The sequence below is a fragment of the Xiphophorus maculatus genome, chromosome 20 (assembly GCF_002775205.1).
Source record: "Xiphophorus maculatus strain JP 163 A chromosome 20, X_maculatus-5.0-male, whole genome shotgun sequence".
Taxonomy (NCBI): Eukaryota; Metazoa; Chordata; class Actinopteri; order Cyprinodontiformes; family Poeciliidae; genus Xiphophorus; species Xiphophorus maculatus.
Genome location: NC_036462.1, coordinates 32,522,105 through 32,545,413, shown reverse-complemented (window position 1 = coordinate 32,545,413; position 23,309 = coordinate 32,522,105). Strand labels below are relative to the sequence as shown.

Genomic DNA, 23,309 nt, shown 5'->3' with positions numbered 1-23,309 from the left:
GAGAGCGTGGACCGGGATGTCATACTCCTTAACAACCTCTGGACTGATTAAGTTTTGCTCGGCCCCTGAATCAATAAATGCCAGTATGGGATGCGTCTCTCGACGGATACAAAGAAGGGAAGGGATACTCACATGAGGTTTGGTGGTGAGTTTGCCCGCCAGTACCCCCACGCTTACTGACGGGCCCCGGCTTTTGGGCGAACAGGGCAGTTGGCGATGAAGTGGGCGGGAACCCCGCAGTACAAGCAGCATCCGGCGTCTCTCCGCCGTTGACGCTCCTCGGGAGTGAGCCGGGCCCGTCCAATCTCCATAGGTTCAGGCGGTGGTAATGGGGACGAAGGGGAACTCGGGGTCGGAGATGTGACTCTGGGAACCTCGGTCCTAGACGGGACTGCGGAGGTCCCGGATCGTTGTCTGGACCTCTCCCGTATCCGGTTATCAATCCGGACTGCTAGATTGATTAGCTCCTCGAGAGTCTTAGATTCGTCACGGTAAGAAAGTTCATCTTTCATCCTCTCGGAGAGAGCGTTGCGGAAAGCCCCTTTAAGAGCCGCACTATTCCACCCCGTCTCAGCAGCCAGAATGTGGAACTCCACTACGAGTTCAGAGACAGGCCGGTTACCCTGTCGTAGCTCCCAAAGTCTCTTGCTAGCGTCCTCCCTACTGGCTGCCATATCAAAAACCTGCTTGAAGGACTCAATAAAGTCATCATATGAGTAACGATGCACGCTTGACTCGTTAATTATCGCCTCAGCCCATTTCAGGGCCTTGCCTCTTAAAAGCCCAACGACATATGAAATCTTACTGGCGTCATCGCGGAAGGATTGAGGCGATCGGCCAAAAACCAGAGCACACTGGAGCAGGAAACCCCTGCACTTACCCTGCTCCCCGGAAAACGGCTCCGGCGGAGGGGAAATAACCTCACGGAAGCTGGGCGAAGGGGAGGTAGTGACGGGAGCAGGCGAGGCGGCAGGAGTACCGGTTCCTGCGGCAGACAGCTTGATCTTAGCACTTATCTCCTTCAGCTGCTGCGACAGTTCGGAAAGGCTCTGCGTTAGCTCAGACTGCTGCTGCTGCATAGCCTGAAGCGCGTTGTTATGGCGGCCTAACAGAACTCCTTGCTCTGTTACTGCGGTTCGTAGTTGCGCTGCAGAGTCAACAAGGCCAGATGGTTCTGACATGTTTGTTTACAGACTCTAGTGCAGAAACAACTACAAACGCCACACCAGCAAAAGGTAAGTTCGAATTTATTTGTGACCAGCAGCGGGGGGGGGGGCAGACAGGTGGACGGAGCATCCACTGGGGTCGATGGGTGGACAGGCAGGCGAGCGTGTTGAGCGAGGGGGTGGGGGGGGAATCCAGCAACGAAGGCGGACGGACAGGAAACGGAGCCAGGCAGGAGACGGGGAACGGCTGTGAGCAGGATCCGGACGAGAGGCCAAACCAGACCCTCTTACAGACCAGAAACGAGGATTACTTCGGAACGAGGACTTTTTGACCAGGAACAGGAACTCACTGGAAGCGTAGAACCATCTGGCAGCGCTATCAGGATCCGGCTTCTATAAAAACGCTCCTCCTGATGAATAGATGAGCTCCAGCTGGCCGCTCCTGTCCGACACGCCCTGCAGGAGAGAGGGTAGGAGACAACACATTCACAGCACCGCTTCGTGGACATGACATATTTAGCTTTATTAAGCTACAGATCATCGCCATTGCAATGTGGGTTTTCACCTGCTGAGCTTTTGATGAATCGGAAGATTCGTACAACTCTGCCGAGTTATGACAGTAATGAACAAGGTGCAAAGAAATCGTCAAAGTTGGAGTACAGGTTACGACAGCAGAAAGTAAAACAAAAGTCATATTATGACAGATCAGCTAAGATTCTCCCCACATTGTCATACAAGGACCCAGTAAGGATTCAGGATGATGAGGGATGGAATACTAAGGCAACTATTCTACAGGAAGTAGCTCCACGTTCATTTGAAGTGAAAACTGAAGATGGACAGGTTTTGAGACGAAATCGTCGCAGTTTGTTGAAAATTCCATTAGAGCCTGTTGATGAGTCGAATGAAGATTCTAAGGACTCTCAGATTATTCCTACAACTGTAACACATTGCAACATGGACAGTATTAGGGATGATCCACCTGTGTTAAGAAGATCTACCAGAGTGGTGAAAAAACCTGATAGGCTGAACTTGTAAAAAAAAAAAAAAAAAAAAAAAAAAAAGAAAAAAGGGGGGAAAAGTTGAAATGTCTAAGTTGAAATGTCTGTATTTTGTAATTCAGTGTTTTATCTGTCTCATACAATGTATGTTATTCTTTGAACTTTCTTTTGTAACATTCTTACTTTAAAGAAAGGAGGATGTGATGATTGAATGAATTATACTTATGCCCACTAGGTGGCGATCATGAGTTCATGTGAATGCATAAATGTAAAGAATAGAACAACAGAGTGAGAGAGTCTTGGGTGACATGCCTGTAAGAAACCTGTGTGAGCAGATGCATGAAAGGAGACTTTAATAAAAGTGTCTGAGTATACGAATATAACACCTCTTAGAATAAAAATTGATAAAATAATTTTTACCATGATAAAATCAATGGTTCGGCGGAACCATTGATTTCTGCTGTGAAATTCATAGCATAAGAATTTCACAGCCTATAATCAGGAAAATATAAGGCGAGCATGCAACAGAAAGGCAATTTACAATATCTTTAGATAATGGAAAGGTCTCACTTTGAGTTGATCGTCAGTCGGGTCAAAGCAATGTCCAAAAGTCCAAAAATTAACGGAACAGAAAAAACTCATTCTCTTCAGGCAGGCGTGAGCTTACTGGGATCCCAGCTGGAGTTTCTCAGCAGAACCTCCGGTAAAAAATTCTTTCCTCGACGAGAAGGAATTCCTACATTCCTTCTCGTCGAGGAACGGAGAGGCTGCCACAGCAGGCGTCTGCCGGGGGACGCATCAAGAGACTTCTCCCGTATCTATGGGAACGCAGAAACGTGGGGTACACAGAGCATTTCTACGAGTTCTCCGGTGAATACGTCAAAGGGTTTTAAACAATTTTTTTTCCTGACCAGCAGGTTGGAAGGAAGAGGCTCAAAGCGGCTGGAGGCCGACTCCAAGGACGAGGCTTTGGGATTCAGGCCTTGATTTTGTAGCGAGGATCAGTTCGTATCTGATCAGCTCTGAGTTTTATTCTAGGAGGGACTTTTGGCAGGGACGTCTCCAGGACGAGGAATGCTTAGGAATTAGTTCTGATCAGTCGGTGAATACAAATGGAAGACAACGGACACAACGCCTGAAACGGACAGAGCAGCAATCAAACAGGCAACCCCCAGATTGCCTACAACTGTTGCCACCATCACCACCGAGTGTCCCTGCTGACAGTTTCTAATGCCATACTTCAAAATGTGCATGTGTGTTTTTTTGGGGTTTTTTAATTCTGTGCATACAAACCTCTGGTTTCAACAGCAAGCTGTCCATGGCTTGGTTCTTGCAGAGGGAGGCTGAGTTTTGTTTGAGGTAACGAGGCCAAGCGGAGCCAAACCCCCGGAGACCTGCCGCTGTAAACGAGATTAAGAAATAGCCATGCCTAGCATCGACTTTGTCTTCTACCGCTGCTCACATGAAGGTTTTACAGCTTCAAAGAAGCAGGTGTGTTTACTAAATCAATACATATCAACCTCTACAAAAATCCATTTTAATTAAAAAAAATGCAAGCATAAGAATAGAAAAATTTCTTGAGGGGAAATTATGTGGCTCACATGTGTCCATTTCGTCCAGCTCCTGCTTAGGTAAGAAAGTTCTGCAGTCAAGCTTAGAGAGCATTTTTCTTTTTTTTTATAGCTTGAGGTCTGAAAGTAAGGGAGTTTTTTTGTTTTGTTTTTTCCTTTCAGGGCAAACCTGTAAACCCTGCCGAATGTTGAATGGTTTAAAACCCAAACAAATCCCCAGCGATCTTCCTTTTAAGTCAGTCATACAGGTCTGAATGCGGGATGAGCTTTGAAGAAAAAAACGGCTGCAGTAACTTTCTCTGTCAGACTCTAAAACACAGTGACCTATTTTTCCTCCTGCAGAGGTCAGATAAAACACCTGGTGTGCTTTGTTCGGCTCCCTCTCTCACCGGGCTTTTTTGGGTTTTTTTGGGAACACACAGATCAGCAAGGGATCGTTAATTGGCTTCTATTTAATTAGTCTGCAGTATTCAAATCGGGCATCTGTGCTGCAGTCTGTAGTTGACCTCGCTGCGCAACTAAAGTTGCCAAAATCTGTCCGGAGCCTGGGTGTGTGTGCATACGCGCGTGTGCGGTTGCGTGGACGGTGAGCTTTATCACACGGACAGCGTTTCACACCAGCCTGGTTTTAATAATGCCACATTAGTCCCACCGGCAGTCCCTCGCCCGTCGTTTGATATCACCGGCTCTGTTTTATACTGCTTCAGCTCCTCGGCATAGGTCACGATCTATTAATAAAGATTTTGCAGGATAAGACTGTGGACATGTAGAAAAATGAATGGAGACACCTTTTCTTGTGCAGCGCTGTGGGTGATTCTGTAAAACACAGACAGGTAATTTTTTATGTGAGAACTGAGAAAATGTGTAGACAGCGAAAGATCTCCGCTCACTTCTGCAACTGAAATTATAGACCATCTGCGCCAAACACTGGGCAAAACAGCAAAGACTTTCCTGATTCATTAAGTGATTTAGTGTTATCTAAAAGTCGTGAATTTATTGCTTTTTAGATACTTGTTGCTCTGATACTTGAGTTTAAAGAGGCAGTGTGACATTTTCCAGCATAGCATGACATAAACCTAAAATAAAAGTTGTTTTTAAATAATGCGGCCCTTTTAAGCAAAACTATAGAACAAAAAAAAAACTACCGTATTTTCCGGACTATAGAGCGCACCATACTATAAGCCGCACCTACAATTTTCTTTGAAAAAAACTGGAAACGTACATATATAAGCCGCTGGTATCTCCGCCGCTCTCGGTTTTCCATAAGGACCCAGCAGAGGGCAGCATCCTAATAAACCTGCTGGATTTATTAAGGCGCAGCCCTCCGTCTCCAAAGCCGAACCATGGATTCGTTCCCGCCGAGCTTACGTACAGCGGCTCTATTCCTCTTCTGTACTGCCAGATCGATAGCCCTCAACTTAAAAGCTGCATTATCTGAGTTTGAAGAAATTTCTCCCTTGTGCCTGCTGCTAGCATGTGCTTGTTCTAGATGAAAATTAGCACTTTCGTCTTTGATTTCCAATTTTGACTTCCAATGATTCACTTCCTGCTAAAGAGCCCTCTGGTGGCTGAAGAAAAATCAACAGAAAACCTGCACCGGGCTATAAGCCGTGGGAAAAACGTAGCGGCTTATAGTCCGAAAAATATGGTGGTAAAGTTAATCTCAGTGGTATAAAAGTAACCCTTCATTTATATCTAGTTTTTTTTCTCTCCCCTTTCCCATCCATGGCTTCACACCACCAGTCCATCAAGCCCCTTCAACCATGCGAGGGACAGTTGGGAGGCGAACCCCCCCATACAGACACCCAGCACCTGGCCCAGACTCACCCACACTGGCCAGCAGCAGGACTGGGCCAAGCTAGAGAGCTCACCATCCATGGCCCACCCTCACATAATCGGCCACCACCTCCCATCCCGAGCCGGACTCAGCCGCCCCAGGCAGCGCCTGCATTCCCACCGCGCCCTGGGACAATGCTCCTTCACACCAAGGTGTAACGGTGAGAGAAAAATGAAATAAATGGGTTCATGAAGTGTAGTGTTGAACTAGAGCGTTACATATATCACATCTAAACGTAAGGGGCTGGGGAAAACCTCAACAGAGTCCGCACCTCCAGGCAGCGAATGTTTCTGAGTAGCTGCAGGTCCAGACTGTAGAACAAGAGGCTGCTTTTAAAGTAAACTGTAGACAATCACTGGGAGTGATGCTCAAAATACAAAACACAATACATAAATATTTGTCTTAAATTTAATTTCTAGAATATCATCACGGTAAAATTCTCCTTCCATAAAAACGTAATTTTTTTATTAAACCTGCTGTGTAAAACCAAGCATAAAACAAAACAACAACAGCAAAAAACGCCCTGCATATTGTACATTTGAACAGATGGTGATTAAACATGAACACCAACCTAAAATCTCATTACTCTGAGCTGCCGGACCACCTGACTTTAGGAAGGAAGCCGAAGAATTTGGTTTAAAATAAAAGAGCTGAATTTGAGGAGACAGCTCACAGCGGGGTTTGCTGTGGCAGCAGGGCAGTCCATCTTGATGGTCATTAATTAACGCTTCCACAGGAAAATGATTTTCAGACCGATCACTGGCGCAGACTCAGGAAGCGCTCTCCTTTCCTTGAGATAATTACCATTCATCTTAACACCTTTCTCTTTGCTTCCTCTCACACACAAGGTGTCAAATATTCTGCGCGCGCTGCATCTTTTTCCTAATGTCCTGTCACAGCTGTGGAATATTTACATAAAGCCATGGACACCTAGTTCACACTTCAGCAAATTGGTATCCCTCGCTGGATGAAACCGCAGCACCTAAAAAGCCAATGCTTAAAAACAACTCAAAGTTGTTGTCTTTGTTGAAATAAATTTGACTTTGTAATTTAACGCCTTGAAATTGGACCACTGTCTCTTTAAAAGCTCCTGCTCTTTTTGAAACTCTGCCTTCAGGAAGTCATCACAACATCCCTCCTCTAACAATCCTTTAACAACATTTTTTACCAATGTTGCTCTGAGAAGAAGCTCCTATAATGAGCTCAGCTGATGCAAAGTTCCACCAAATTAGTCGGCTAATTGCTGCCGGCTAGTCTGAAGGAGCCGAGTGGAGGAATCCTGGGCAGGGCTGCTCTGTGAGACAGAAGTTCGGAAGCTTGGAAGTTTTCTGAGGAGAAGCTGTGCCTGTGCATGAAAGAATCAAGACAAAACTCCAGATATGTTTTTAATAAGGGAAAAACATTATAACATGATATAAAGCTAAAAAAAAAAGACGTACATTTTACATAATTCTGCCCTTTTAATCAAAATGCATGGGGAGTTTCTGGGCAGGACTCTGAAGGGAGGTTTAATTGCGTTAAAATGTTTAACTTGTTAAAATGGATGTATGGATGATTAATTAATCAAAAGTTATTTTTTTTCTTTCGAAAAATTTTTATTGTTACTGTAAACATTTAAAAACATTACATTGTTGCAATTATTCAGAAATTTCTAAAAAACTTTCAAATTCATCAATTTAGGCTAAAAGAAGCTAAGAACAAGAATTATAAAATACAAAATCTCTGTGTGTTAAAAGTTGAGCAGGACCGGGGTGACTCCCTCCCAAGTCCGGAGCCGTCCCGTCCTTCCAGACAGCGCTTGGTGCTCAGAGGGGATCCCGCCCTAAAGCTCCTTCCCTCCTGCCTCACCCGGAGAGCCAGGCCGCCGCTGCTTGGACCTCTGCTCGTGGAGCGCCGGCTCCTTCGTCCACGGAGGCGCAGGCGATTCTTCTTGGTGGCTGTGTCCTTGGCGCGCCACCTGCAGCCCTTGATGTTCCTCTTTTGCTGCTGCCATCCGGATCACAGCCACGGGGGGCATCTGCCTGCGCCTGCTCACCAGCAAGTTTCTGGAGGTCCAAGTGGCGTCTTTGATGGTGGCTGGGGTGAGCCACATCTCAGCGAAGTCTTTTTTAGTCATTTTCTCCTGGCTCACCCCGTACAGCACTAACTGTGCATGGAGGACCTCCCTTGCTGGCATCAAATAATCAAAAGTTATATCCTACTAAAAAATAAAAAATAAAAATCACTTCAATTTTCAATACACATAAAAAAGCTCAAAAGGTATGATTACTGTAGGTATCTAAGGAACGGTTTTGGATAAAAAAAAAAATCCGGACAGCAGACCCCGCTGCACACTTTACTAAAGCCCAACCTGTTATATTGTACATGACATTTAGACAGCCTCTGAGCAGTGGTAGCTGGAGGAGCAGAGGCTGTTCCTCTGCTTGTGAACATTCCTGCCTTAGCATATTTAGCCTGCCTGGCTGACAGACCAACAGCTCAGCTTGTTCCAGTTGCTCAGACATCCAGCCTGGAGATAACACGAGGCTCCGGCTGATCTACGTTTCCTCACAGGGCTGGGCCAAAGTGCTGCACTAGCAGAGAGGAGAAGAAGAAAGCCAGTGGGCTGCAGAGAGCTGCTCCACTAAAACTCTCCTGTGGAGCTGAGCCAGAGCTGAGCCGGTCTCTGGACAAATAATAGCCTGTGCCGCTCTGTCCACGAAGCCTGTTTCCCGTCACAGCACAAACACATCATGTATGAAAAGGAACAAACGCAGAGAAACTCTACAGAGAGACCTAACAATGCTGCCATGGCTACACGAGAACAGCTTCATCAGCTGCTGAGGTCAGAGCTCCCTTCATGGAGCCTTCCCACAGAACAAATGTGATGCTTATATAACACAAGGGAGAGCATCATTTTGAAGTGGGGGGAAAATTACATGAGTAACTTTGTCTTTTTTTCTTTTTTTAATTCAAATGTGAAAGGTTTTAACTCTAGTTACAGGAACAGGTTGTTTAGTGTTTGCTTCTAGAAACTTTACAGATTTCTCTTTGGAAAATGGAGATAATGGACCTCTGTGTGAACGGTTAGATGGGATGGACAGTTTCTATGGACAAGTCTTGCCACAGATGTTCAATGAGATTTACACTGGGCCATTCTAACTAAGAGATATGCTTTGACCTAAACAACTCTACTGTAGCGCTCGCTGCATGTTTAGGATTGTTGTCCTGCTGGGAGGTGAACGTCAGGTCCGGAGTCAGGACTTTAACCGGCTCTAAGGGCAAATTCACACAGCAGGTATTGGTTTTCATTTCCAATTTTTTTTGCTGAAATCCAGTTTTTTACTTACTTATTTTTGCATAGTTGTTCATACTACTGAATGATGTGACCACAATCAGACCTCTGTGTGAACGGTTAACAAACCCAAAGCGATGAAAACGCTTTTTTATTTTATTTTTGTGCCCATTCTCCAGAGAAGTCTGTTTGGATGTAGTCAGAGATGTTCTCATCGAACATCTCTGACTACATCTTGAATCCCCACCAAGAGTGTTGGGGCTGTGATGTGATTCACTTCACTGACTTCACTGAATTATTTCATAATTTCATAAATATAATTTTTTCAGCCATTGTTTATGTCCAGTCTGAGCTTTTTCCAAGGTGCCGCACATCTTGTGCACAACTTAAAAATGGGATAAAATGCAACATGACTGTTGAGACACTTTGGAGACTATCAGACGGATTGGAAGTGGCTCAAATCACATTTTTGAGGGCTTAAGAGATCAGAATTATGCTGTCTAGCTGCTGTGAAAAGATCAAATAAAGGTCACATTTGGACAAAAAAATTTGGATTCGGCTCGCATTTATCTGCTGTGAGGTTTTCTTCCAGGGTTGTGCTGCACTGATAAACCCATCAACTCCTGTTGCTGCTGCAGGAAAACATCCCCAGAGCGTCATACATGCACTGCCACCATCAAGTTTCAAAGTGGTAGGGGAGTGTTCATGGGGGTGTGCTATCTTTTCACCAAGCGCCATTTTGCATGTTGACCCAAATGTTCCATTTTGGTGTCATCTGACCAGAACACACTCTGCTGACATGTATCCTGAAGATGTTAGCAGAAGGTGTTAAGCAGCACTACGTGGCAAACAGTTTACGTGGTGAAAGTGTTTAATTTTTGTTATGATTCAGCCATTTGTTTACACATCTCCTGTGATGGGAGTCTTTGGAAACCAAGTCTCAGAGTGAACATTTTTGGGCAAACCTCCTGCGGAGTTATGAAGCACGGCGCAGAACGCCCGGCTGCAGGGTTTGTTTTACGCATACACGGGCAAAAAAAACGACAAAAACAACGACGGCTAGCATTGTGCTGGGTGTGCTACTCGACTTGTTCAGTATAACACAACCTCTGAGAAGAAATGATATGTTACATGAGCACTTGGTTACTGTTTTCTAAAGAAGGCGGAAGCTAAGGGTCAAAAGCTCACGCCTGTTTCAACTACATGCTAAACTCTCAGCGCCATCCGGTGGCCTGGCATGACAACCGCAGCTGACTCACGGTGTCTCTGCGGTGCCGTCTAATCGTGGAATTTTTCTCCAGTCAACATCCAACAGCACATAAATGTAGCCTGATTGGGACACGCTGTGGTTTTCATCCAGCAGTGGCTTTGTACTCGACACTCTTCCACAAAGGTGAGATTTGTAACATGTATTACGAATATTTGTCTTGCCAACAGATGCTCACCTTAGCTATGGGGTCTCTGCTGGGTCGCAGCTACTTGCCTGCACATGAAAACACCAACGAGTTACGCTGCAGACTGAGGCTACGGTTGGTGAAACATGGCTGCTCTGTGTCTCTTCGCCAGGACTTGCTGCCATTTGAGCATTGAACGCCAAAATGGCAAATGCACCAGCACTGCTGTTCCTCTGTCTTTATTGGTGCTGATGAAGTGCATTAACAGACTTAATCTGATAGCGCGGGCTCCGGGCCCTCTAATGAGACAGCTGAGACCAAATCATTTGTGGCTGATTGTTGGCCGAGGCTGTTGTGGAGCAGTTGGTGTTTCTCTTATCTGCCTTTAAAAGGCAAACAGCTCACACCGCTCCTCGCTCTCCCTCCCTCCTTCGCCTGGATTCCCTTCTGTGTTGCTACATGTCTAGTATTTTGAGCGTGTGTGTGGCTCAGTGTCTGTGTGTTCAGCTGGCAGATGCTGCAAGAGCAAAAACACTGTCACCGTAGCAACTCAAGTGTGTGTAGTCGCTGGAGATAGGGAGAATGTTCCATGTAACATTTAATCCTAAAGAGTCGTTACAGCTGACCCTCCAGTGTGGCTGATTCCACACACTTCTGCAAAAAAATCACAAATAATAATAAGAGTAGGCCAAACATCAAAATCTTTCCGATGTTTGTTAGCAGTTGTGATAAACGGTGGAGGTTCAATCAGTTATTAGATTCAAGGTGAGGCGAGGCGGTTTTTTGGTATGGTGCAATTTCAGCAACAAGGCAATTCAAAGCTTTATATGATAAGGGGAAAAAAACCATCACACTGTGGAGGCAAAGTAAGGGAAAACAACAACAGGCTGAACGACAGACTATACTTCACAACGTTCCAGTTGTTATTAATTGTAATAATTTTTCACTGTCCAAAATAGTACCGGATAACACAAAGCAAAACTGAAGATCCAAATGCTACATAGAAAGTCAAGCAGGAATATCACAGGCATCACAAGCTGCGTTTTCATTTCAAATATGTGAAAACTTATATTAACTTATTTATTTTCTGCTAATGTTGAAAAAAACAGAATTTTATACTAGCAGTGTTTCCATTACATAAGAAGCGCAATTGAAATCACGCATGAATAAGTTTCTTCACATGATAAGTCTTTAAAAAACACGATGTGCCATCATCCTCCAACTCCTTCCTGTCGTCTTCTTTGTGGTTTCCGCCAGTAGCTACATCTGATCATTGATCATGTGACTCCAGTGAAGCAGTAAAAGTGTTCCCATTGCAGGTTTGCGAATGGAAGCAAACCTTTTTTTTTGTGAAAAAACGACTTCTTTTGAAATTGCAGTGCGTCTACATTCATTTTTGAAATGTCAAATTGTGCATTTCTGTGGTGAATGCGTTCAACTGAAATGCATCGCAGATACCTAACAGCGTGACAGCGTTGGCAAGAACGTGCTGGTGCTTTTGAGGTTTAAGCTTTTTTTTTGCTTCTCCACACATCTCAGTAAAACTCCACAGAGTGGTGATCAGAAGGAAGCGGTATGATAATGGCATATTTCCAAAAGCCTTCATGTAAAACTGGAGAGTTCCCACTGACCCATTTCCATATTTATGTAGGTTTCTGTTAAAGCTGCAGGGACTGCCAACCGGCTCGCATTCACTCTGACAAAATGGTGCAACAGCTTCACCTCAACGGTATTATTATTCTACAAGCATAAAGTTCAGAGTCCTACATCAACAGAGAGTATTTTTAAAAAAACAAAAAAAAACCATATCATCCTCCCATTTCTGAAGGCTTGCGACAAACATTCACAAGAATAAAGGATGCGACTTCTGATTACTAGTCTAAGCTTTATGTAAAATGTACATAAACAAAGCTAGAGATACTTTTGCGGATTTCTATCCTCAATGTTGAGCACCTGAAAAATGAAGCAAAAAAACCCCAAAAAAACATTCAAATGTACAGTTGAGACCAGAAGTTTACATACAAAAAGACTCTCATTCTTTTTCTCTCACTGTCTGAATTTAATCTGACCAAACGCCTTTTGTTTCAGGCCAGTTAGAATGAACAAAATGGTTTCTGTTTGCTAAATGACAAAGGGTTCAGTTTATTGCCGCTTTTCATTTTTCTCTAAACTGATTGTTTTCTTTTTTTCACTTGAACTATACGGCATAAATCGACAAAGTTTTGAAACAATCTATCATGGTTTCATTTTAAATCACAGAAACCCGGCATTGTAACCGAGATGCGTAGACTCTCTGTGATAAATATGTTTTCTGGAACTGATCTGGCCCAACGGTTCCTCATCACCATTCCCTCCTCCGGGAGCTCTGGACATCAGGAGGAATATTCTGAAAGCCGAGCGGAGCACGACAAGTTGCTACGAGTTCCCAACTCGAAGGCTGTGGGGACTTTGTCCCCAGAAGGACACCGGGGACATTGGACTGTCACCATAAGCCTGACGGAACATCTCACCAGGAATCGTTCCACTGGCTCCGTGATTTCTCCACTTGTGAGCTGTGATCGTGTGTCAAGTTGTCAAGCTGTTCATTGGTGTGCCTGGTGATTAGTTATTGAAAATACAGAGAAATCGGTCTGACCGTAGATTATGTAAAACCGTTTACAGTGTATGACTTTATGTCTTTATTTTCTAGTCGCTGTTAACAACTGGAATCTTTCATCATATTCAGCCTGCTTTTACTCTGACTCACAAATAAAATACAATCCAGAACCTTCTAAGGAGAAGCTCGCTGTACCAAAATTATTCAGAGATTTATTAGTTTTTCCGTGGAGACGGGTCGGTTTGGATTGCTCTTTCCCCTTCAGAGAACAGAAGAGAAAAATATTCCATTGTCTCTCTGTGGGAAAACTCAGCAGCAATGTAACAGGCCAACAGAAGCAGAAGCTTGCAGATCCACGCAAAGACAGCAAGGAAAACAGAAAGCAGACAATAAGACATCGCAGATGAAATCATTCTGTAAAAACGGCCTGTATTTTCACACAGCTCATCGTTATCTGATATTAAAACGTGTTTAAAGATCTAAAGCAGTTAAACAGAAGAAATATTTAAAGGGGCAGTGTTAAATAAAATCGGCTTTTTTGAGTTTTACATCATGTGTTTAGGTTATTACATCATCAAAAACATGCCTGGACTGTTGCTTTGATACTTCCAAGCATGTTTGAGAAATCCCACTCAGCTCCTACAGACTAGCCAGCAGCAATTAGCAAACACCTGGTGGAACTGAGCATCTGCTGAGTTCATTGAAGAAGCTGCTTCTCAGAGCAACGTTGGTAAAAAATGTTGTTAAAGGGTTAACAGAGGAAACATGTTGTGATGACTTCCTGAAGGCGGAGTTTCAGAAAGAGCAGGAGTTGTTAAAGAAACAGAAGCCCAATTTTAAGGTGTTAAAATACAAAGTTTCTTTTAAGTCATTTTGGATAATATGACTTTGGAAAATATGACTTACTTGATTGTGCAATTAAATGGAACTATGTACCTGGAAAACAGAAAACACTGTCCCTTTAAGTAAAAAAACAAACAAAAAAAACTTTTTCACGCCACTGTTCCCTGCATAAGTCCACCTGCACAAGGCTGTTAGGGAAACACACTCTTGTGCTCTGCAGCACGTTAGATTCAGCGAGAGCACGACATGCTAATCACCCAACATGGCTGCTGTTTGCACGTCGTTGCACCGAGGAGACGAGACGGAAATAGATACAGGCCTAGAAAAATAAAAAATGCTGGCGTAGCTGACAGGAGAATGCTTGATGTGGACTTAAATAGGACGTACACAATGCACCAGAGAACATCTCTTATTACATAAGACCTGTGTGTATTCAATTAGCTCTACAGCGAACCGCTTCCCCTCAAGCTCTGCTGCTGTAAATGCCGGGACGTTCCTGAGCGCTCCGGCCGTTGTGCTAACACTCCCCACTTCCTTCCACTCACTGCTGTGCAGAAGTCACATTAGGCTAGGGCTGTGCCCACTGCGGGCCTCCTTGCCCCCCTCCAACACCACCGTGGGGCCCCTGCCGTGGCTCTCTCGTGAAGAAAAGGAGCGGAGGAAAGAAGCAATAAAAGATGAAGGAGAGGGAAGTAATGGTGAGGAGCAGGAGAAGAGCGCTAAGTTAATGGATGGAGGTTATTATATGGTGGGATAATGAGAGGGAGGGACAGCTCTATTAGGCTGGTGATAAAGACTGGGTAGCAAAGCTAAAGGGTTATATGGAGCGCAGGCTCTATTACAGCGGGGAGCCGGGGACATCATAATCCCTGAGGCCTTATAAGTAATTACTATGTGATAGGGAGAGTGAGTAGTAAAACCTATCTACTGTCAGCAGAATTGGAATTATCTCCCTAATGGTTTCTTCATGTTGGTGTGTGTGACCGTGTGTGTTTACTGCGCCCCTACCCTTTAGAGATCTGAGTGGTTGACTTTGGGGGGGATGGAGGGTGGACAGTGTTTGTGGATATTGAGGGCATTTTTCATGCCTCCAAAGCACACACTGATATGCGTTTATGGGACTCTATAGACGCGCGTGAATGGTGTGTGTGTGTGAATTCCAAGCCGGCAGGAGGTCTGGACAGGAGTGTATGCTGGTCGCTTTAGGGCAGGCGTGCACAGAGGCCAGTCCGCTCACCTGAAAGCCTTCAGATTGTTAAGAAGAGGAAGATAAACGACGATCTCTGAGTGTTTCTGGAGAGCGCCGCTGCTGCTGGGTCCCAGTCATTTAGCATGCAGTTTGTTGCGCACAAGAAGGCAATTTTTACTCTCCAGACTGAGGAAGCTGACCTGAACCAATTAAAGTTTGTTTACCTTTCTGTAATTTGTTATAGTTGAGCCAGTTGGACCCAATTTTGTACTTCCTCAGCAAGAATTCATAAACCATGAGGTGTTTAAGCAGCACATCGTCTTCTGCCCTCCATTTAGACTAAAGCACTGCATCACGGTCTGTACGCAAACTGCAACTATAGCAAACAACTTGTCCTCACTTCACTTGGGTTATGTTTTAGATGTATTGGGAGACATACCTTGGCTCTATAGCGGAAATAAGCTGGTTTGTTATTTGTGTTCCTCTTTTTTACTGATGCACCAATTTAACTCTCTGTTCATTAAATGAGGAGTAGCAGTTGTTCTTGGAGATATCGCTCCAGCTCAGTGGAAAGAGTCTGTCAATAACAATTCTCAAGTTTTTCCCCAGGTTCTCAGTTAAATGGAAGTCTAGAATTTGACTGGACCGTTCTAAAACGTGGATGCGCTTTGATCCAACCCATTCCGTTTGGTTCTAGCGGCATCTTTCCATTAACTCTTAGCGGTACTCAAAAGAAATGCATCATCGCCCACAGCATGACGGCACCACTCCTATGCGGTTCACTGTGGGAGATATTCAGGCTCAGGTCTGTTGTCATGGCGTTGTGCTTTTGTTCTCATCTGACCAGACAACTTTCTCCCTGAACAGTTTGTGGCAAACTGAGACTTTCATAAATAGAGTTCATCTAGCTGAACTCTTTAATTGTGCAACACTTTGTGTCGGTCAGTGACGTCGAATCCCAACACGATAGAGTGAAGGTTATGGTTGGACTCTGACTGAATGAGTGGCACTGCAGACCTTTGAAAAGTAAAGGCTGATAGATGTTTGATGTTAGAAAGGAAAGTGGGATTAGGATTACGCTTTACTGTAACCGGTGGCAAGGGCGGCAGCAGGTTAGCACTCTAATCGGAGGATCGCCAGTTTGATTCCCGGTTCGCTTGTGTCCTTGTGCAAATGACACTTCACCCACCTTAGCTGCTAGTGTTGGTCAGAAGGGCTGATGGCGTAGGACGGCAGCCACTATCAGTCTGCGGCAAGCTTTGAGATTTCAATTTGATGGGTTTTATAAATAAAATTGATTATTAGCAGCTCTCTGTAGCAAAAAGTAGAACTTTTCTTTATTTGTATGGACCCTGTGAAGTTGGCTGTGCAATGTCACATAGACAGACAGTCTGTTCGAGAAAGCAACCTCAGTGAATTCTACAATTAGATTTTTTTACCTTTATATTTAAAAGCATATTTCAGGTCTTTATCATTTTTTGGCCAAAGTTTTGAAGTTGGCCAAAAAAGAAGTGGAGGAGTCCTAAAGAACCACATGTGGCTCGGGAGCCGCAGGTTGGAGACCCCTGACAGAAAGCACAGGCACACGCATGGAGAGTGAGCAAAATTCCTCCAAAAGATCCAAGGCCAGTTTTCCAAATCAGAAACTTCTTACTGCAACAATGGAAAAAATCCAAAGACCACAAATCAGACACAAAATTCAAATCAATGCATCTCTAGTTTGAATTATTGAAACTCAAAACAACTGTTAAATGTTTTAAAAATGGACACTTGATAGATTGGAAAGCAAAAAAAGTAATATTATCGAAAGATAAGACGGTTGTTTTTGAGAACTGGTCCTGAAAGAGAAATAAAAAGCTTCCAGTGTCTTAAACAGACAGTAAGTCAGCTTCAGTTTGTGTTATTAGTGTTATGCTATCTGACTGAACAATAAAACCCACATCAACCCCACACGCCTCAAGACAAACCAACGTTAGAATCATCTTCGCTAGTTAGCTTGCAGCACATTAGCCTCTTTTCCAGCAGACGAAAACCCAGCCTGAATTTCCTTGTGTTTTTATTGTTACCACAAATAAAATAAAATTTAAAAAATGATGTTCAAATCAATTTAAATAAAAGCAAGCAAGGAAATAAACCGTCCGCCCTGGAATCGTTAGCAGCCAAGAAAGGTCTGCTGTGTCATTCTCTGTTTGCTGATGGGATGAAATGCTGCCACCAGCTGTCAAACAAACTGTTAGTGTGGAACGCTGCTGCCAATCTGAGCAATTTAAATGACACCAGCATTGCCAAGACGTGATGGTCCATCATCTGAACAACACACGCAGACACAGCGTTGGGTTTCAACTTCTTTTCAAAGACTGACAGGGAGAGGCCTCCCCACGAGCACACGAGCAGGATAATGTTAGAATGAGGCTGGTATCGATTTAGCTCCCTCAACCATCGCACACTACGCATAGTAATTGGCTCAAATTGTGTTCATGAGTGTGTGGACACAAGTAATCAATAGAGGTTGAAACAAGAGAGGATGGGAAGGTGAAGCAGGGTAAAAGACCCCCCAAAAAACACTGTACCTTCAGGTTCAATCCAGCCCTGGTGAGCCTTGATCCCTTCTTTACCTAAACAAGAAAAGGCAGAAAATTGGCCATTATAAACATTGTTCCACAGATGCTGGATCATGTTTTTTATCATTTATTTTTACTTACTAATAAAGAATTCCATGTTTGTGGCGGAGTGATCGTATAGTGACAAATGAAGACAAATGCCTCCCTGCTGCGTTCTGCAGCGTTTCTTTCCCCCACAGCTTTAGCGCTCTGGGCTGCACGTCAAACCAAAGTCCCGCTTTAGCGCCAACACAAATCTGATGAGTGTGAAAGCAACTCCACGTTTTCTAAACAGCACAAAATGGCGGACATAAAAACTGTCGGACAACAGCCGGAACGAGAAGCATTGAACGCGTCAATATTTTTTCGCAGTAGACGAAACATATCTTATGTTATTGATATGAAATACAAACCAGATGCTGGAAGCAACCATCATCTGGGGTGTCCACTTTTGTTTCCTTGCCGATGAGTTCGTGACCAACGTCTTGCTAAAGAGTCCAACTGGTCTCATCTTCAGATTTTTATCTACAATATCCTGTTTTATTTCTTCATTCCTATAACTTGAGAAGGATGAACGTACACCTGCTGACAAACAGTCTCTTACCACAATAAGCTACTTTAAAACTTTTGTTTTTTGGGGGCGGGGGGAGCTCTGTAATTCCTCTTCTAACCACAGTGTGCGCATTGAAACTTACATTTAGAAACCATTTGAAGCTTAGTGCAGCAAACTGTACAAGAGCCTTGCACAATACCTTTCCTTTCCAGCAGTGGAGTCTAAAGCAGCAGTTAGCGCTTCATGAGAACAGCTTCAGTTTGACAAGAAACATTATGAGATTTTCATACCTTCTGACACAATTTAACACTACATTTAGCTGGAGTTCATGTTATATTTTTGGTTTAGTTTACATACACACGAATCCAAATAACAAATATGTTATGGACAACTGTATTGGTCAGTTTGCTATAATATATTAGCATCAGTGGGAAAGATTTTGTGCTTTTCTGTTTTGAATAAAAGCAATTAGATCATTTTAGAATGTTCTCTCAAACGTTTTGCACTAATTCCAAACTTCTCCTACACTCTTTGCATTTACAAAAATACAATAAAAACCCAGTATTAATCCTAACCTGGCTGTTTGCCTTCAGATGTCAGTAGCGGCATCCATCAGCAGGCAGATGAGGAAATCCCAAAGTATGACTGCAGTTAGCAAACACCTGGGCCTCTGTTAAGGTCACTCTAGTTGCTGCTTCTCAGAGCAACGCTGGTACAAATGTTGTTAATGGGTTAACAGAGGTGCCATGTTGTGATGACTTCCTGAAGGCGGAGCTTCAAAAACAGCAGGAGTTTTTAAAGAGACAGAGGCCCAATTTCAAGGCATTTGCAATGTCAAATTTCTTTTAAGTCACATTTTATATATATATATATATATATATATATATATATATATATATATATATATATATATATATATATATATATATATATATATATATATATATATATAAACTTATAATAGTTACTTGATTGTGTAAAATGGCATAACGTCCCCCTTTAAGCATAAGTTCATCACGTAAGTATTTACACGTCAAAGTTGTATTAATATGTCGAGCGTATTTGTAAACATTACCAATATTTCTTTTCTTTTATGATTTTTTAGAGCATGACCTCAAACAGATTACATACTTTTTTGTGCCAAACGTGGCACTTTCATTGCCACGTAAAAGATTGCTTCAGCAACCTCCCCCACCAAAACAGATTGCAGGTTTCTTGGCTGGTGGTAAGTGAAATTCATATCATCCCAAATTTTCTTGATAAACACCAAATCGATGAATTTATTCAGTCTTATTGTAGAAATGAAACAACTTGCGTCTGATCCGAATGGCACTCTGAAATTTGTGGAATAAAATGAAGCCACTTGGCGGGCGGGAAGGTTGGGCCAATCCTCCCGAGGGAGACGAGATGCAACAGAAATGTCATTCTTCTTCTGTCACGTCAACAACAAACTCAAACCGCGGCACATCAGAGTCAGGCATGTGCGCTGAATATTGAGTAACGTGACCTTTCTGATAAGGCTTGAAATGTCTTTATATTCAGAGTCATCACCGTCAGAAAGACTGCAACAATAGGTCCATCATCATCAATCCTGGTTTCATGCTTGGCCAGGGGCCTGTAAGGAGCCCGTGAGCTTCTGACAGGCCGTGGCAGACGACATAAACAGTCCAATCAGCTTTAAACTTAACCTCTTAGAACAACTTTCCAATGTAGGCTAAGTTTACGGAAGTGGAACTAGGATTAGAAAGAGAATACAGCTTGTGTTCATTTATCAAGACGTACATTGACGTCTTTTGATGATTTAAATCTATTGTAACCTCAACAGAAGAAATCACAAAACCAGAGCTAGAATCAGTTTGTTTTGAAAAGTTATCACTTCCTGTCTGACAGAGCTTCCTACAGTGAGGTGGGTGGGTTCTGCTCTTCTCTCTCAACCACAACAGATTCAGATTTGACTCTAGAAATAGTTTGGAATACAAAGAATTACATTTTTGACTCAGTGATGGCAAGACAAGCCCAGGTCATCACCCTCCACCACCGTGCTTCAGGCGCTGCTGATGGGCTTTGTGAGGGTTTCCTCAAACAACGTCATGGCTTTTACCTTTTTATAAATGTTCTGTTATAAACTTTAACATTAAATAGCCAAACTGAGGTCTGCAGACCTGTTGTGTTTCCTGGGGGAGAGAATCAATGGGTCTTCACCAGGTTGTTGCTTGTGCTAAACTTGGTTCTGCCTCTGGTGAATCTTTGTGGATACTGAAAGCTGAGATACACAATAGAGCTTAAAGTATTCACTTCCCCATCCAAATGCAGGCGCTTCAATAACTTCATTTTGCTTTTACGCTTTAAATTAATGAGAAGTAGTCGACTCAAGCATCCAAACATCCTGGCTGGCTTTCGATGGCTCACTCCCATTTGCTCTCTGACAGCTTGAATGGCTCTAAACACTTTAAGGAATTCCAACTTTTGTCCCCAAAACAGTCCATCTTGATACTTTCTTCTATATGTTAACGTGCTTCCACCACTGGTGAGCTCATTTCTTACTCATTAAAACCATACATTAAAGCTTTATTAGATTAACTGGCAACAGCAACTGACAGTCTGCCTTGGGATTGTGTTATTTCACAGCTATATGCTTGTTTACCAGAGCTTGGCTGCTGCTTCCCTCTGAATCTTATGAAATTAGAAGGAGTGTGGAGTTTTTGAAATTTAGACCTTATTTCATTACAAAAAGTAAATAAAACTACACTGTGAAATCTGTTGTGTGTTTTGGTAGAAATGAATGTAAGACTTAAGGCATTTCAAAACCGAAGAGCCATTCAGGACCTAGTTTACGATATCCAGAACACGAGAACTGCAGAAGAGTCGACGCTTTTCTTTTCATCCACTCACAAGTGATCACATCACCATGAAAAATCTGTCTTAAATCCTCACAGGTGTTTTGAAAATGTATTTAAAAGCCTTACACGTTTTCTTATGTCACAATAAGTCTTAGCATTTTATTGAGATTTCATGTACTATAATGAACGTCAGCATTATCTTGTTAGCTCATTTTTGCCCAAAAGATAAAATTGACATACTGAAAATAATAGACTAATGTTATTCGGCATGTACAAATAAAAATCTGAAAAGTGTGTATAGCTCAACTCAGTCACATTTAGCTGCAACTTTAACGGGCAGCATTATGTGGAATCAACCTTTCTTCCCGCTATATCTGATGTTATAAAGTTATTCCCTCGTGAAAGACGTACCTGGAGTGCTGCTATGGTTCTTTCATGCATGTTTGAGAAATATTTTAATCTCCATGGTAACCATTCAACTGTGCAAAACGCCTGGGTGGACCTTGACCCGCCCTCAAGGCGAAGCTGCTCCTCGGAGCGGCAGTTTGGAGCAGCCTACCCCTCTAGACTAGCCAACATCAACTAGCAAACACCTGGTGTGTAACTGCAGATCTGTTGAGCTCATTATAGGAGCTGCTTCTCAGAGCGACGCTGGTGAAAACTTTGTTAGAGGGTTGATAGAGGAGACACGTTGTGATGACTTCCTGAAGGCGGAGTTTCAGGAAGAGTTTTTAAAGAGACAGGCGTCTGATTTTAAGGTGTTAAAATATAAAGTTAAATTTCTTTTCAGTCATGTTTGATATATAGAACATTTTTATAACAACTGAAGGTAACATAGTTACTTGATTGTGCTACAAAATGATTCTATGTGGCTGGAAAGCATGATGCTGCCCTTTTAAGCTGCAAGTCATTAAAATAGTTTCTGCTAGCTCCGTCAGATCACATCTGTAAACAAGATGCTAAGCAAAGTGAGATTCTGAGCTTAACCTTGACTAGACCATTCGAACACATGAAGATGCTTTGATCCAAACTATGCTGTTGTGTCTCTGGCTGTACATTTAGGGTCTCTGTCCTGATAGAAGGTGACCCCTGACCCCAGTCTCAAGTCTTTTGTAGACTCTAATACATTTCATTTCACTATTTGCTCTGCATTTAGCTCCGGCAGTATTTCAATAAAATTTGTCCAGTTACGGTATGCTACTGTCACCACCATGTTTGTGCATTCTGTTTGCTTTCTTTGTTTTTTTTTTACACTTATTGTTTTGCCAATAGGCCAAAAAATATAAATGCAGTAGCAGCTCTCTGCCTCATGTTGTTTGCTGCCTTCTGTTTTCATATTTGACATGTTAAATCACGCAGAATTACTTAGTTTTCTGCTTTAATATTTCATCTTCTTGGTGGCATTCTGTTTCGTGATTCTTTTTGTTACTTTTTTAATGCATAAATTACTTTATACTAGCTATGCCATTTAACCTGAGTTAGACAGTGACTAAATACACTCTATTTTTTTAAAAGTTGAAAGTAAAACCATATTCATGGTATTCTTTGAAATAGTTTTAGTGTCAACAGACCATATGGTTTCCCATTACGTCAGTCTCAGCCACTAAGTTTAGAGCACAGCTTCCACTCACCTTCTGCCGGCTGAAGGGCCAATAACAACCGAGCCTTATCAAGGAGAGCGATAACGTTTCCATTTACTTTCCCTCTGGAGCTACTTACTTTTTCCGTTTCCGTCGCCCTTTCCTCGGCAGGAGTCTCCTCCGTTCCTCCCTCCTCTCTGCCTTTTGGAAAGCGAGATGGAGAGAGGGAGAGCAGAGCAGAGCAGAGGCGAGGAGAGGAGAGGCGAGTCGGATCCGGGCGGAGGAAGATGGGAGTCGAGACGCGGAGAGCCGCCGCTGCAGCGGGGAGCGCTTCACCGAGACTCATATATCGCCATTATGTGGGTCAGGGGATGAAGTATTCATCTCCGGCTCCCGGCGCACAAGTTCCCGCTCACTCCCCGCCTGCGATGGTACAACCCGGGGAGAGAGGGAGCGAGCCGGAGTGTTTGGATAACCTATATTTGGTAGAGAGGAGCCCACTGACACTATTTTAAGATTTGCCAGTTGAGAGAGAGATTATGCTTGTCGTTAAACGGAGCGAGTGTCTACTGCTCTGCTGAGGTCACAGGATTATAATCCTCTTTGGAGATTTTGATACATAATAAAGTTTTATTATTATGTTATTTCCCGGGGGAAACAAACACAACAACAACAAATAAACAAAACAACAACAACAAAAATACCGGTGAATAGCAACAATGCAAACTTTATCTAGCTAGCTTGAATAATGAAAATCACCTTCAAGCAGGTATTATGCATACTTTCCAATTAGCCCACAATTCTGTATTATACACGTTTTTATTATTATCGTTATGTTCAAATTGGTTTGATGTAATACTATCATCTA

The 23,309-nt window shown here is 43.1% G+C and overlaps 1 protein-coding gene across 4 annotated transcripts in view; it reads right to left on the bottom strand.

Annotated features, from left to right (window-relative positions):
- Window positions 1-22,952, bottom strand: part of klhdc8a (kelch domain containing 8A) — a 61,208-nt gene extending 38,256 nt beyond the window's left edge. The window contains exons 1-2 of one of the 4 annotated variants that reach the window (XM_023325200.1): window positions 22,581-22,952; window positions 17,439-17,483 (exon numbers count right to left, since the gene is read on the bottom strand). The gene's annotated coding sequence lies outside the window, so the exon portion shown is untranslated. Of the gene's footprint in view, window positions 1-17,438; window positions 17,484-22,492 lie in introns of all 4 variants that reach the window. The other 3 variants (XM_023325202.1, XM_023325201.1, XM_023325203.1) reach the window with 3 other exon arrangements.
- Between the last annotated feature and the right edge of the window lie 357 nt (window positions 22,953-23,309).